General features: G+C 45.4%; 1 protein-coding gene across 2 annotated transcripts in view; it reads left to right on the forward strand.

Moving 5' to 3' along the window:
* CAP2 (cyclase associated actin cytoskeleton regulatory protein 2) overlaps nt 1–13,392 on the forward strand; it is a 189,380-nt gene that overhangs the window by 60,636 nt on the left and 115,352 nt on the right. The gene's annotated exons all lie outside the window — the stretch shown is intronic.

Consider the following 13,392-nt stretch of genomic DNA (forward strand, 5'->3'; position numbering starts at 1 on the left):
CCTGTCAAAAACTGAACTCCTCGTGTTCTCTCCCTCTACTAACCTACCTTTGCCTGACATTGCCATCTCCATGTGCGGTTCCACCATTACTCCCAAGCAACATGCCCGCTGCCTTGGGGTCATCCTTGATTCCGAGCTTTCACTCACCCCCCACATCCGATCACTGGCTCACTCTTCTTATCTGCATCTCAAAAATATTTCTAGAATTCGCCCTTTTCTTACTTTCGACTCTGCAAAAACTCTTACTGTCTCACTTATTCATTCTCGTCTGGACTATTGTAACTCTCTACTAATCGGCCTCCCTCTTACCAAACTCTACCTGCTCCAATCTGTCCTGAATGCTGCTGCCAGGATCATATTCCTCACCAACCGTTACACCGATGCCTCTATCTTGTGCCAGTCATTACACTGGCTACCCATCCACTCCAGAATCCAGTACAAAACTACTACCCTCATCCACAAAGCACTCCATGGCTCAGCACCACCCTACATCTCCTCTCTGGTCTCAGTCTACCACCCTACCCGTGCCCTCCGCTCCGCTAATGACCTCAGGTTAGCATCCTCAATAATCAGAACCTCCCATTCCCGTCTCCAAGACTTTACACGTGCTGCGCCGATTCTTTGGAATGCACTACCTATGTTAATACGATTAATCCCCAATCCCCACAGTTTTAAGCGTGCCCTAAAAACGCATTTGTTCAGACTGGTCTACCGCCTCAACGCATTAACCTAACTATCCCTGTGTGGCCTAATAAAAAAAATAAATAAATAAATAAATTAAAAAAAAACATAATCAGGCTCCTCGCATCATGTTCTCATACACTTTATGCAGTCAATAGCCTCTGTGTCTGTATTGCTACATACTTAGGCAGTTAACTGGTTCAAGCAGCTTTACATGAACACCCGAGCCTTACACTATGGCTGGTCCAAATAACTAAAGCAATTGTTACCATCCACCTCTTGTGTCTCCCCTTTTCCTCATAGTTTGTAAGCTTGCTGGCAGGGCCCTCATTCCTCCTGGTATCTGTTTTGAACTGTGATTTCTGTTATGCTGTAATGTCTATTGTCTGTACAAGTCCCCTCTATAATTTGTAAAGCGCTGCGGAATATGTTGGCGCTATATAAATAAAATTATTATTATTATCAGCATTCGGCCAAGTGAGTGCTCGTGGGTATGGGAGTGTCGGCTGACATGGCTGCTGGCCGAATGATCGGCCAACTACCATCTAATGTGTATGGCCACCCTTAAGAGGTTTGGGGATTGTGACAAACATGCACTGTAATGTTTCACTCCAGCTTGGGGTGCATATGAAAGTATTGGAACTATCGTGACCATTACATTGGTTATATTTCCACATTGAACAGCCATGGAATGTATTCATTTGTTGCCAATAGACTCCTGTGTTAATAGAAAAAGCAATTCTAATTTTATATATGTGTAGTTCTAGCAGTACACATTTTTACGAGCTGTAGCAGGCTGCTGATATATACCTGTGGCGCCCCTGAGGTCTGGTAGCCACAGAGCTACTGCACCTCATCTCAGCGAAGGAGGGGGCACTAACCGGACTCCACACCTGCATCCAAAACCATAACACTCCAGTCAGGGCATCTGGGTGTACCCTAAGGGAGGATGGCCTCATCCCAGTCTGGAGAGGGTAACTAGGTAGAGGGTGTGGGTGGAGTGAGTAGTTAGGGGAGGAGCTAATTAGGAGCGAAAGTTACACAGATTGTGAGAGGAGCTGAATGGAGTGAGATGTGCAGAAAGAAGCTCCCTGACAGAGGGAGCTAGAGAGAGAAAAGGTTGAAGAGAGAGAAGCATCAGAAAGAAAGAAGGGGTCCTAGGGGCACGGGTAGTGAGCAATCCACCCGTGGGGCCCACATCCATGCTGACCATCACCAGGTGGAGGGACCAGGTCACAGTGGGAACCAGCCCCCAAGACGAGGGGAGGACTACAAGACTCAGCTAGCCAGCCGGAGGCTGCAGCATCTGCATGTGCTGCAGCCACATCCAACACATTCGCTGAAAAGGCAGCCATATAGGATCCAGGGGACCAACAGAGAGTGTCGCCTGACAAGATCTGAGACTGCTGGATCGGGACACTGTGTGTGAAGGTGCAGGTCAGAAGGGTGAGAGCCAGCGCAGCGAGACGGCCAGAAAAGGAACATAGAAAGGGGGTTCTGGAAGGTGCACCCAATTTACTTGAGAGCTGGCTGGACCACAGACCCAGAAGACACAGCACCATGGCTGGGGATAATAACTAAGAACTGTGAGTAAACGTGTGGAAACTGCACCCTGCTGTGTCCTCTGAATTATTACTGCATCATCTGCCCTGCACTACAACCACCATCGTCACCTTTAACACCATCACTGCCCTGGGGTGTAGCTCTACACTGCTGCATCACCATCAGCCCCAGCAATCTCTTCAAGCAGTGTCGGATAACATCTCCTATTTGCCGAATACCACAGGTGGCGTCACGAACAATTCCCCTAATCCCCTATAAACTTTATTTCCCCTTTTATTTCATTGACACTTTTATTGGATGCCCAAGACCACAGACCGGGTCGCTGCTATCGTAACACATCCCCTTTAAGAACGGTCAGACCTGGCCCGAGTCCCCCATGGCCCTGGCGGGCACTCCATGCCCTTCCCCTAAAAATGATATCAGCCTAAGAATATATCATACGCTGATATAAAGGGACATTCTTTTAACCCCTTCCCGACCCATGACGCCACGTAGGCGTCATGAAAACCCGTGCCAATCCGACCCATGACGCCTATGTGGCGTCATGGAATGATCGCGTCCCTGCAGATCGGGTGAAGGGGTTAACTCCTATTTTACCCGATCTGCAGGGAGAGGGGGAGTGGTACTTCAGCCCAGGGGGGGTGGCTTCACCCCCCCGTGGCTACGATCGCTCTGATTGGCTGTTGAAAGTGAAACTGCCAATCAGAGCGATTTGTAATATTTCACCTAAAAAACTGGTGAAATATTACAATCCAGCCATGGCCGATGCTGCAATATCATCGGTCATGGCTGGAAATACTGAAGTGCCCCCCCCACGCCCACCGATCGCCCCCCCTGTCCTCCGTTATGGGGTCCGGTCCCCTCCGTCCGCCTGCCGGCTCCCCCGTCCTCCTGTCCGCTCCCTCCTTGCTCAGACCCCCCCCCCCTGTGCTCCGTTCCCCCCCCCCCGTGCTCCGATCCACCACCCCTTCATACTTACCGATCCTCCCGGTGTCCGGCCGTCTCCTCGCTGGGCGCCGCCATCTTGGAAAATGGCGGGCGCATGCTCAGTGCGCCCGCCGAATCTGCCAGTCGGCAGATTCCTTACAGGTACATTTTGATCGCTGTGGTAGGTTCTATCACAGCGATCAAAATAAAAAAATAAATAAATAACCCCCCCCCCCTTTATCACCCCCATAGGGACAATAATAAAATAAAGAATTTTTTTTTTTTTTTTCCACTAGGGTTAGGGTTAGAATTAGGGTTAGAACTAGGGGTAGGGTTAGGGGTAGGGTTAGGGTTACGGGTAGGGTTAGGGGTAGGGTTATGGCATGTGCACACAGAGCGGATCGGCCGCGGATCCGCCGCGGATCCGCCGCGGATCGGCAGCGGATCGGCCGCGGATCCGCAGCGGATCGGCAGCGGATCGGCAGCGGATCGGCAGCGGATCCGCAGCGGATCCGCAGCGGATTGGCAGCGGATCCGCAGCGGATTTGCCGCGGATTGGCAGCGGATCGGCAGCGGATCGGCAGCGGATCCGCAGCGGATCCGCAGCGGATCCGCAGCGGATTGGCAACGGATCCGCAGCGGATGGGCCGCGGATCCGCAGCGGATCGACAGCGGATTGGCCGTGGATCCGCAGCGGATTGGCAGCGGATTGGCCGCGGATCCGCAGCGGATTGGCCGCGGATCCGCAGCGGATTGGCCGCGGATCCGCAGCGGATTGGCCGCGGATCCGCAGCGGATTGGCCGCTGCGAATTCGAAGCAGTTTTCCATCAGGTTTACAGTACCATGTACACCTAAGGAAAACCAAATCCGCTGTGCCCATGGTGCGGAAAATTCCGTGCAGAAACGCTGCGTTGTATTTTCCGCAGCATGTCAATTCTTTGTGCGGATTCCGCAGCGTTTTACACCTGTTCCTCAATAGGAATCCGCAGGTGAAATCCGCACAAAAAAACACTGGAAATCTGCTGTAAATCCGCAGGTAAAACGCAGTGCCTTTTACCTGCAGATTTTTCAAAAATCGTGCGGAAAAATCTCACACGAATCCGCAACGTGGGCACATAGCCTTAGGGTTAGGGTTGGAATTAGAGTTAGGGTTGGAATTAGGGCTAGGGTTTGAAATAGGGTTAAGATTAGGCTTGTGGTTAGGGTTACGGATAGGGTTAGGGGTGTGTTGGGGTTACAGTTGTGGTTAGGGTTGGGATTAGGGCTACGGTTGGGATTAGGGTTAGGATTAGGGTTGGAATTAGGGTTACGGGTGTGTTGCGGTTAGGGTTGTGGTTAGGGGTGTGTTGTGGTTAGGGTTGTGATTAGGGTTATGGCTACAGTTGGGATTAGGATTAGGGGTGTGTTGGGGTTAGTGTTGAAGTTAGAATTGAGGGGTTTCCACTGTTTAGGCACATCAGGGGTCTCCAAACGCAACATGGCGCCACCATTGATTCCAGCCAATCTTGCATTCAAAAAGTCAAATGGTGCTCCCTCCCTTCCAAGCCCCGACGTGCGCCCAAACAGTGGTTTACCCCCACATTTGGGGTACCAGCGTACTCAGGACAAACTGGGCAACAACTGTTGGGGTCCAATTTCTCCTGTTACCCTTGCAAAAATAAAAAATTACTTGCTAAAACATAATTTTTGAGGAAAGAACAATTTTTTTTTATTTTCACGGCTCTGCGTTATAAACTTCTGTGAAGCACTTGGGGGTTGAAAGTGCTCACCACACATCTAGATAAGTTCCTTCGGGGGTCTAGTTTCCAAAATGGGGTCACTTGTGGGGTGTTTCTACTGTTTAGGCACATCAGGGGCTCTGCAAATGCAATGTGACGCCCGCAGACCATTCCATCAAAGTCTGCATTTCAAATGTCACTACTTCCCTTCCGAGCCCTGACGTGCGCCCAAACAGTGGTTTACCCCCACATATGGGGTATCAGCATACTCACAACAAACTGGGCAACAAATATTGGGGTCCAAATTCTCCTGTTACCCTTGTGAAAATAAAAAATTGCTTGCTAAAACATCTTTTTTGAGGAAAGAAAAATGATTTTTTATTTTCACGGCTCTGCGTTGTAAACTTCTGTGAAGCACTTGGGGGTTGAACGTGCTCACCACACATCTAGATAAGTTCCTTGGGGGGTCTAGTTTCCAAAATGGGGTCACTTGTGGGGGGTTTCTACTGTTTAGGCATATCAGGGGCTCTGCAAACGTAACATGATGCCCGCAGAGCATTCCATCAAAGTCTGCATTCCAAAACGTCACTACTTCCCTTCCGAGCCCCGGCATGTGCCCAAACAGTGGTTTACCCCCACATATGGGGTATCAGCGTACTCAGGAGAAACTGGACAACAACTTTTGGGGTCCAATTTCTCCTGTTACTCTTGCAAAAATAAAAAATTCTGGGCTAAAAAAATATTTTTGAGGAAAGGAAACACATTTATTATTTTCACGGCTCTGCGTTATAAACTTCTGTGAAGCATTTGGGGGTTCAAAGTGCTCACCACACATCTAGATAAGTTCCCTTGGGGGTCTAGTTTCCAAAATGGAGTCAATTGTGGGGAGTTCCTACTGTTTAGGCACATCAGGGGCTCTGCAAACGCAACCTGATGCCCGCAGAGCATTCCATCAAAGTCTGCATTTCAAAACGTCACTACTTCCCTTCCGAACCCCGACGTGTGCCAAAACAGTGGTTTACCCCCACATATGGGGTATCAGCGTACTCAGCAGAAACTGGACAACAACTTTTGGGGTCCAATTTCTCCTGTTACTCTTGCAAAAATAAAAAAATTCTGGGCTAAAAAATATTTTTGAGGAAAGGAAACACATTTTTTATTTTCACGGCTCTGCGTTATAAACTTCTGTGAAGCACTTGGGGGTTGAACGTGCTCACCACACATCTAGATAAGTTCCTTGGGGGGTCTAGTTTCCAAAATGGGGTCACTTGTGGGGGGTTTCTACTGTTTAGGCATATCAGGGGCTCTGCAAACGTAACATGATGCCCGCAGAGCATTCCATCAAAGTCTGCATTCCAAAACGTCACTACTTCCCTTCCGAGCCCCGGCATGTGCCCAAACAGTGGTTTACCCCCACATATGGGGTATCAGCGTACTCAGGAGAAACTGGACAACAACTTTTGGGGTCCAATTTCTCCTGTTACTCTTGCAAAAATAAAAAATTCTGGGCTAAAAAAATATTTTTGAGGAAAGGAAACACATTTATTATTTTCACGGCTCTGCGTTATAAACTTCTGTGAAGCATTTGGGGGTTCAAAGTGCTCACCACACATCTAGATAAGTTCCCTTGGGGGTCTAGTTTCCAAAATGGAGTCAATTGTGGGGAGTTCCTACTGTTTAGGCACATCAGGGGCTCTGCAAACGCAACCTGATGCCCGCAGAGCATTCCATCAAAGTCTGCATTTCAAAACGTCACTACTTCCCTTCCGAACCCCGACGTGTGCCAAAACAGTGGTTTACCCCCACATATGGGGTATCAGCGTACTCAGCAGAAACTGGACAACAACTTTTGGGGTCCAATTTCTCCTGTTACTCTTGCAAAAATAAAAAAATTCTGGGCTAAAAAATATTTTTGAGGAAAGGAAACACATTTTTTATTTTCACGGCTCTGCGTTATAAACTTCTGTGAAGCACTTGGGGGTTCAAAGTGCTCACCACACATCTAGATTAGTTCCTTGGGAGGTCTAGTTTCCAAAATGGGGTCACTTGTGCGGGAGCTCCAATGTTTAGGCACACAGGGGCTCTCCAAACGCGACATGGTGTCCGCTAATGATTGGAGCTAATTTTCCATTCAAAAAGCCAAATGGCGTGCCTTCCCTTCCGAGCCCTGCCGTGCGCCCAAACAGTGGTTTACCCCCACATATGGGGTATCACCGTACTCAGGACAAACTGGACAACAAAATTTGGGGTCCAATTTCTCCTATTACCCTTGGGAAAATAAAAAATTCTGGGCTAAAAATCATTTTTGAGGAAAGAAAAATTATTTTTTTATTTTCACGGCTCTGCGTTATAAACTTCTGTGAAGCACCTGGGGGTTATAAGTGCTCACTATGCATCTAGATTAGTTCCTTGGGGGGTCTAGTTTCCAAAATGGGGTCACTTGTAGGGGAGCTCCAATGTTTAGGCACACAGGGGCTCTCCAAACGCGACATCGTGTCCGCTAACGATTGGAGCTAATTTTCCATTCAAAAAGTCAAATGGCACGCCTCCCCTTCCGAGCCTTGCCGTGCACCCAAAAAGTGGTTTACCCCCACATATGAGGTATCGGCATACTCAGGAGAAATTGCCCAACAAATTTTAGGATCCATTTTATCCTGTTGCCCATGTGAAAATGAAAGAATTGAGGCTAAAAGAAATTTTGTGTGAAAAAAAAGTACTTTTTCATTTTTGCGGATCAATTTGTGAAGCACCTGGGGGTTTAAAGTGCTCACTATGCCTCTAGATGAGTTCCTTGGGGGGTCTAGTTTCCAAAATGGGGTCACTTGTGGAGGAGCTCCAATGTTTAGGCACACAGGGGCTTTCCAAACGCGACATGGTGTCCGCTAACGATGGAGATAATTTTTCATTCAAAAAGTCAAATGGCGCTCCTTCCCTTCCGAGCCTTACCATGTGCCCAAACAGTGGTTTACCCCCACATGTGAGGTATTGGTGTACTCAGGAGAAATTGCCCAACAAAATTTAGGATCCATTTTATCCTGTTGCCCATGTGAAAATGAAAAAATTGAGACTAAAATAATTTTTTTGTGAAAAAAAAGTACTTTTTCATTTTTACGGATCAATTTGTGAAGCACCTGGGGGTTTAAAGTGCTCACTATGCTTCTAGATAAGTTCCTTGGGGGGTCTAGTTTCCAAAATGGGGTCACTTGTGGGGGAGCTCCAATGTTTAGGCACACAGGGGCTCTCCAAACATGACATGGTGTCCGCTAAAGATTGGAGCCAATTTTTCATTCAAAAAGTCAAATGGCGCTCCTTCCCTTCCAAGCCCTGCCGTGCGCCCAAACAGTGGTTTACCCCCACATATGAGGTATCAGCGTACTCAGGACAAATTGGACAACAACGTCCGTGGTCCAGTTTCTCCTTTTACCGCTGGGAAAATAAAAAAATTGTTGCTAAAAGATCATTTTTGTGACTAAAAAGTTAAATGTTCATTTTTTACTTCCATGTTGCTTCTGCTGCTGTGAAACACCTGAAGGGTTAATAAACTTCTTGAATGTGGTTTTGAGCACCTTGAGGGGTGCAGTTTTTAGAATGGTGTCACTTTTGGGTATTTTCAGCCATATAGAACCCTCAAAATGACTTCAAATGTGAGGTGGTCCCTAAAAAAAATGGTTTTGTAAATTTTGTTGTAAAAATGAGAAATCACTGGTCAAATTTTAACCCTTATAACTTCCTAGCAAAAAAAAAAATTGTTTCCAAAATTGTGCTGATGTAAAGTAGACATGTGGGAAACGTTATTTATTAACTATTTTGTGTCACATAACTCTCTGGTTTAACAGAATAAAAATTCAAAATGTGAAAATTGCGAAATTTTCAAATTTTTTGCCAAATTTCCGTTTTTTTCACAAATAAACTCAGAAATTATCGACCTAAATTTACCACTAACATGAAGCCCAATATGTCACGAAAAAACAATCTCAGAATCGCTAGGATCCGTTGAAGCGTTCCTGAGTTATTACCTCATAAAAGGACACTGGTCAGAATTGCAAAAAACGGCAAGGTCATTAAGGCCAAAATAAGCTGGGTCATGAAGGGGTTAAGGTCTATTGGGAATGCAAAACGCATTGTGAAAGCCCCTTTAGTGTATCTTTGCATTCAAAAATACAGGCAGCGAAATAAATCAATGACACTGTGTATCTGTGTGTGAAGCATTTATCACAAGGAGGTTATTATAGGGTATGAACTGCCATTTACAGTAAATGGGATGTATCATCTCATTTATTCAGGGGAGACTTGCTTTCCAGCCTGCTTCTTGATGGGGGTGTTTTTCTGAAGATTGACAGAATAGACCGGCAGCATCATTGGCCTTAACTGAGTGTTGTCCCAGGCTGCCAGTATCACAGAAAAAGTAAATGTACGTGCCTAATAAAGCAATTATTTCACCGACTAAAGCACTAAATTAACAAATAAATTAAATACACTTTAAAACATAACATTTAATAATTTTAGATAAAATAGACAACACACACGACCTAAAAAGGCTACTGTTTGGCTAGATAAAGATACAGGGTGCTCTCAGTCCCTAATGCGCAGGCTATCTATACCCTGCCTTGCTGCGGAGGTTGGCACCCTATGAGACCTGCGCAATGGCGCCCCCGCTCAACGTGGACTCGTCCTATCTCACCCTAAACAACCCTCAAGTGCAGAATGATAGACAAACAGCAGACCAAACACACAAACAAACAGATAAAGATGACTAGTGTGCCTTGTACTAAACGCACATAAGGTAAGTGCGCACGTGTGTTCTTTCTGAGTTAATAGTTACACACGTATAGTACATAATTGCACATAGCCCTATCAAGCCTGTAGACTCCCTATGGGATATCTGTACCTATATCCGCCCTGCCTATTTGCGGGGGTTGGCACCCTAAAAATTCCTGCGCAGTATGGCGCCCCCGCTCTCGTAGGCTGGCCCTAATGAGCCCTCACACTATGGGCTGACAATCGCTGCAATGCACGCTAATTGCTGGATAAGGTAAAAAATAAGGCTATTTCTACTAAGGCACCTAATAAATAGATAAAAAATCAGTATAAATCACCAATCTAGTATATAGGCATATATTTAGACAGTATGTTCATCTCGACGCGTTTCTCCGAGATCGGTTCATCAGGAGACATACTAGAATAAATTCACTTATCTGAATGAAAGACAAGAAGGTAAACCGCTTAGAGGTATAGTGCGGTGCAGCGGTGGGGAACAATGTCCATCCTAAATCCACAGTTTGAGTCAGCCTTGCACATGGAGTCACCAATGTGCTTTAAATATGCTTACACTAACCTCCTCGTGGTGCCCATCAGTGCTTTGTGACCCACGCCGATTTCAGCCACTTCCGGGTCACCTGCCTCATTACCAAGCGCTGTCTACTGCGCAGATGCCAGGACTTCACATTCTCTGTTTAGTTCCAAGTGTAGATATAGGAGCGATCTAGCTGTATACCTGTAACGCTTGAACGTCACCAAGTAGGAATGTTTTTCCTGTGTGACGTAACAATTGGCGGCGTGGTTCAATTTTCCGCTCCTGAGTGTACTCCTGTAATCGGGTAGGGGGCATGCGCAGAGAGGAACGCACTTGCGTTTCACTGTAGAGGCGCTCAGTACAGAGAATGTGAAGTCCTGGCATCTGCGCAGTAGACAGCGCTTGGTAATGAGGCAGGTGACCCGGAAGTGGCTGAAATCGGCGTGGGTCACAAAGCACTGATGGGCACCACGAGGAGGTTAGTGTAAGCATATTTAAAGCACATTGGTGACTCCATGTGCAAGGCTGACTCAAACTGTGGATTTAGGATGGACATTGTTCCCCACCGCTGCACCGCACTATACCTCTAAGCGGTTTACCTTCTTGTCTTTCATTCAGATAAGTGAATTTATTCTAGTATGTCTCCTGATGAACCGATCTCGGAGAAACGCGTCGAGATGAACATACTGTCTAAATATATGCCTATATACTAGATTGGTGATTTATACTGATTTTTTATCTATTTATTAGGTGCCTTAGTAGAAATAGCCTTATTTTTTACCTTATCCAGCAATTAGCGTGCATTGCAGCGATTGTCAGCCCATAGTGTGAGGGCTCATTAGGGCCAGCCTACGAGAGCGGGGGCGCCATACTGCGCAGGAATTTTTAGGGTGCCAACCCCCGCAAATAGGCAGGGCGGATATAGGTACAGATATCCCATAGGGAGTCTACAGGCTTGATAGGGCTATGTGCAATTATGTACTATACGTGTGTAACTATTAACTCAGAAAGAACACACGTGCGCACTTACCTTATGTGCGTTTAGTACAAGGCACACTAGTCATCTTTATCTGTTTGTTTGTGTGTTTGGTCTGCTGTTTGTCTATCATTCTGCACTTGAGGGTTGTTTAGGGTGAGATAGGACGAGTCCACGTTGAGCGGGGGCGCCATTGCGCAGGTCTCATAGGGTGCCAACCTCCGCAGCAAGGCAGGGTATAGATAGCCTGCGCATTAGGGACTGAGAGCACCCTGTATCTTTATCTAGCCAAACAGTAGCCTTTTTAGGTCGTGTGTGTTGTCTATGTTATGTTTTAAAGTGTATTTAATTTATTTGTTAGCCTGCCTCACATGCTCCTCACCTCGTCACTCCCCCGTGCCGTGAAGCTGTAACTTTTCATGTCGTAATAAAGAAGACATCTGACCTGGGTGCTGGTGAGTGCTGCGTTATCTTTTCTCTGATTTTGCTACTCTTAATTTATTTGTTAATTTAGTGCTTTAGTCGGTGAAATAGTTGTCCCAGGCTGCCATCATAGGTGGCTTTGTCTCTGCAGCATCACAGAAGTTCAGGGGCAATAAAGGTCACCAAGACCAAGGATCCCAGCTTCAGAGTAGGGCTTACAAGCTCTAATGCATAAAGTATAGCGAGCACATGCTGCTTGCCTTGGAAGGTGGCCACCCCTGATAAAGTGCAATGGTGGACGATAACCTAGGCAAAGATGTATAAGCAATAGAATTAAAAACCCCTTCAATCTTGAAAACAGACAGTAATTTTAATAAGCCGTGAACAGCAAAGTCGATGTTTTACAAGCACTTTGCAATTTTTCTTATTAAACAAGAAGAGACAACCCCTACAAACCCCAAAGAATAACTGATAGCACACCAACAGCAGCAACAATATATAGATTTTAAGACTACTTTTTTAAAAAGAAGTAAAATATTACAAATAATATGTAAATTTGGAATTTAATAATTCCAGTGATGCACTGACCATAATACCGTTGTTACTACACAGTGAATGCTCTTTTACATTCCATCCCACATGGATTTTTTTCCAAATTTTCAGCACATAGATACAGTACATATTCAATGTATCTATACATCTTTGGTAAATTAAATGTCATGTAAAAATACCAACAAAAAAGCTGTAGGAGAGATCAGCGCAAATAGGGTCTTATCCGGTGGATATTGAGAAAATGCACTCAGATTATACTAACCTGATAGACCTATTCACAAAGGCGTATACATCTTAGTAGAGACATCAGCTCTAGCAGATCCACGGGTCAGCAGGTGACCATATCAAGTATAATAAAATTGGAGATTTGTGGATAAAAACCGCGCCGCTGAATAAGATGTAGGATCAGATGTTTTTGAAATAAAAGGTAGTGATTTTATTCAAATGCGATTCGAAGTTCAGATGACTTCTTCCTCAGGACATAACCACATACATCAAGAAGTCATCTGAACTTCAAAACGCGTTGAATAAAACCACTATCCTACATCTTATTCAGCGGCACAGTTTTTATCCACAAACCTCCAATTTTATTATATGTAAAAATACTAGTTATTCCACATACAGCAAGCCCTCATTTGGTTACGTCAAATGAAAATTAAAAACATTACGGCTTATGGAATACAGGACTGTAAAACTGTAATGAAAACATGAAAAATGGCCTGGCCGTGGAGGGGTTAATTTTTATTTTTTCTAAAACACATCATATTTTAATATACTAAAATAAACAATACTCACCCCACTGGTCCGCTAATTGTTTCTGTTGGCTCCTTCAACCCCCTTTTTATGCCCATTCCTTAACTCCAAGGCTGGGTTTACCTTACATAACTTGTGGCATTAATCAACTGCTCACTTGACTATGTTTGCCTATCAGCTGCCATTTAATAGCCTGTTTAGACAGGCCAACTTCCTTACGCTATACACAGATCAATCAGTAATAGATGATTCTGTCTGCATAGATTTTTATTGTTCTCAGCAGCACATATATTATTTACACAGGACAATTTGCTGCCAAGAACAATGATTTTTAAAGCAAGCTTAAAAAGTTATTTCACCCAACGAATGAGTGTTTTGCTTATCCTGTGACTGGCAGCCTTTTCTTACTTTCGACTTTGCAAAATCTCTTACTGTTGCTCTTATTCATTCCCGTCTGGAATATTGTAACTCTCTACTAATCGGTCTCCCTCTTACCAAACTCTCC

The sequence above is a fragment of the Ranitomeya variabilis genome, chromosome 6 (genome assembly GCF_051348905.1).
Source record: "Ranitomeya variabilis isolate aRanVar5 chromosome 6, aRanVar5.hap1, whole genome shotgun sequence".
In the NCBI taxonomy this organism is placed as follows: Eukaryota; Metazoa; Chordata; class Amphibia; order Anura; family Dendrobatidae; genus Ranitomeya; species Ranitomeya variabilis.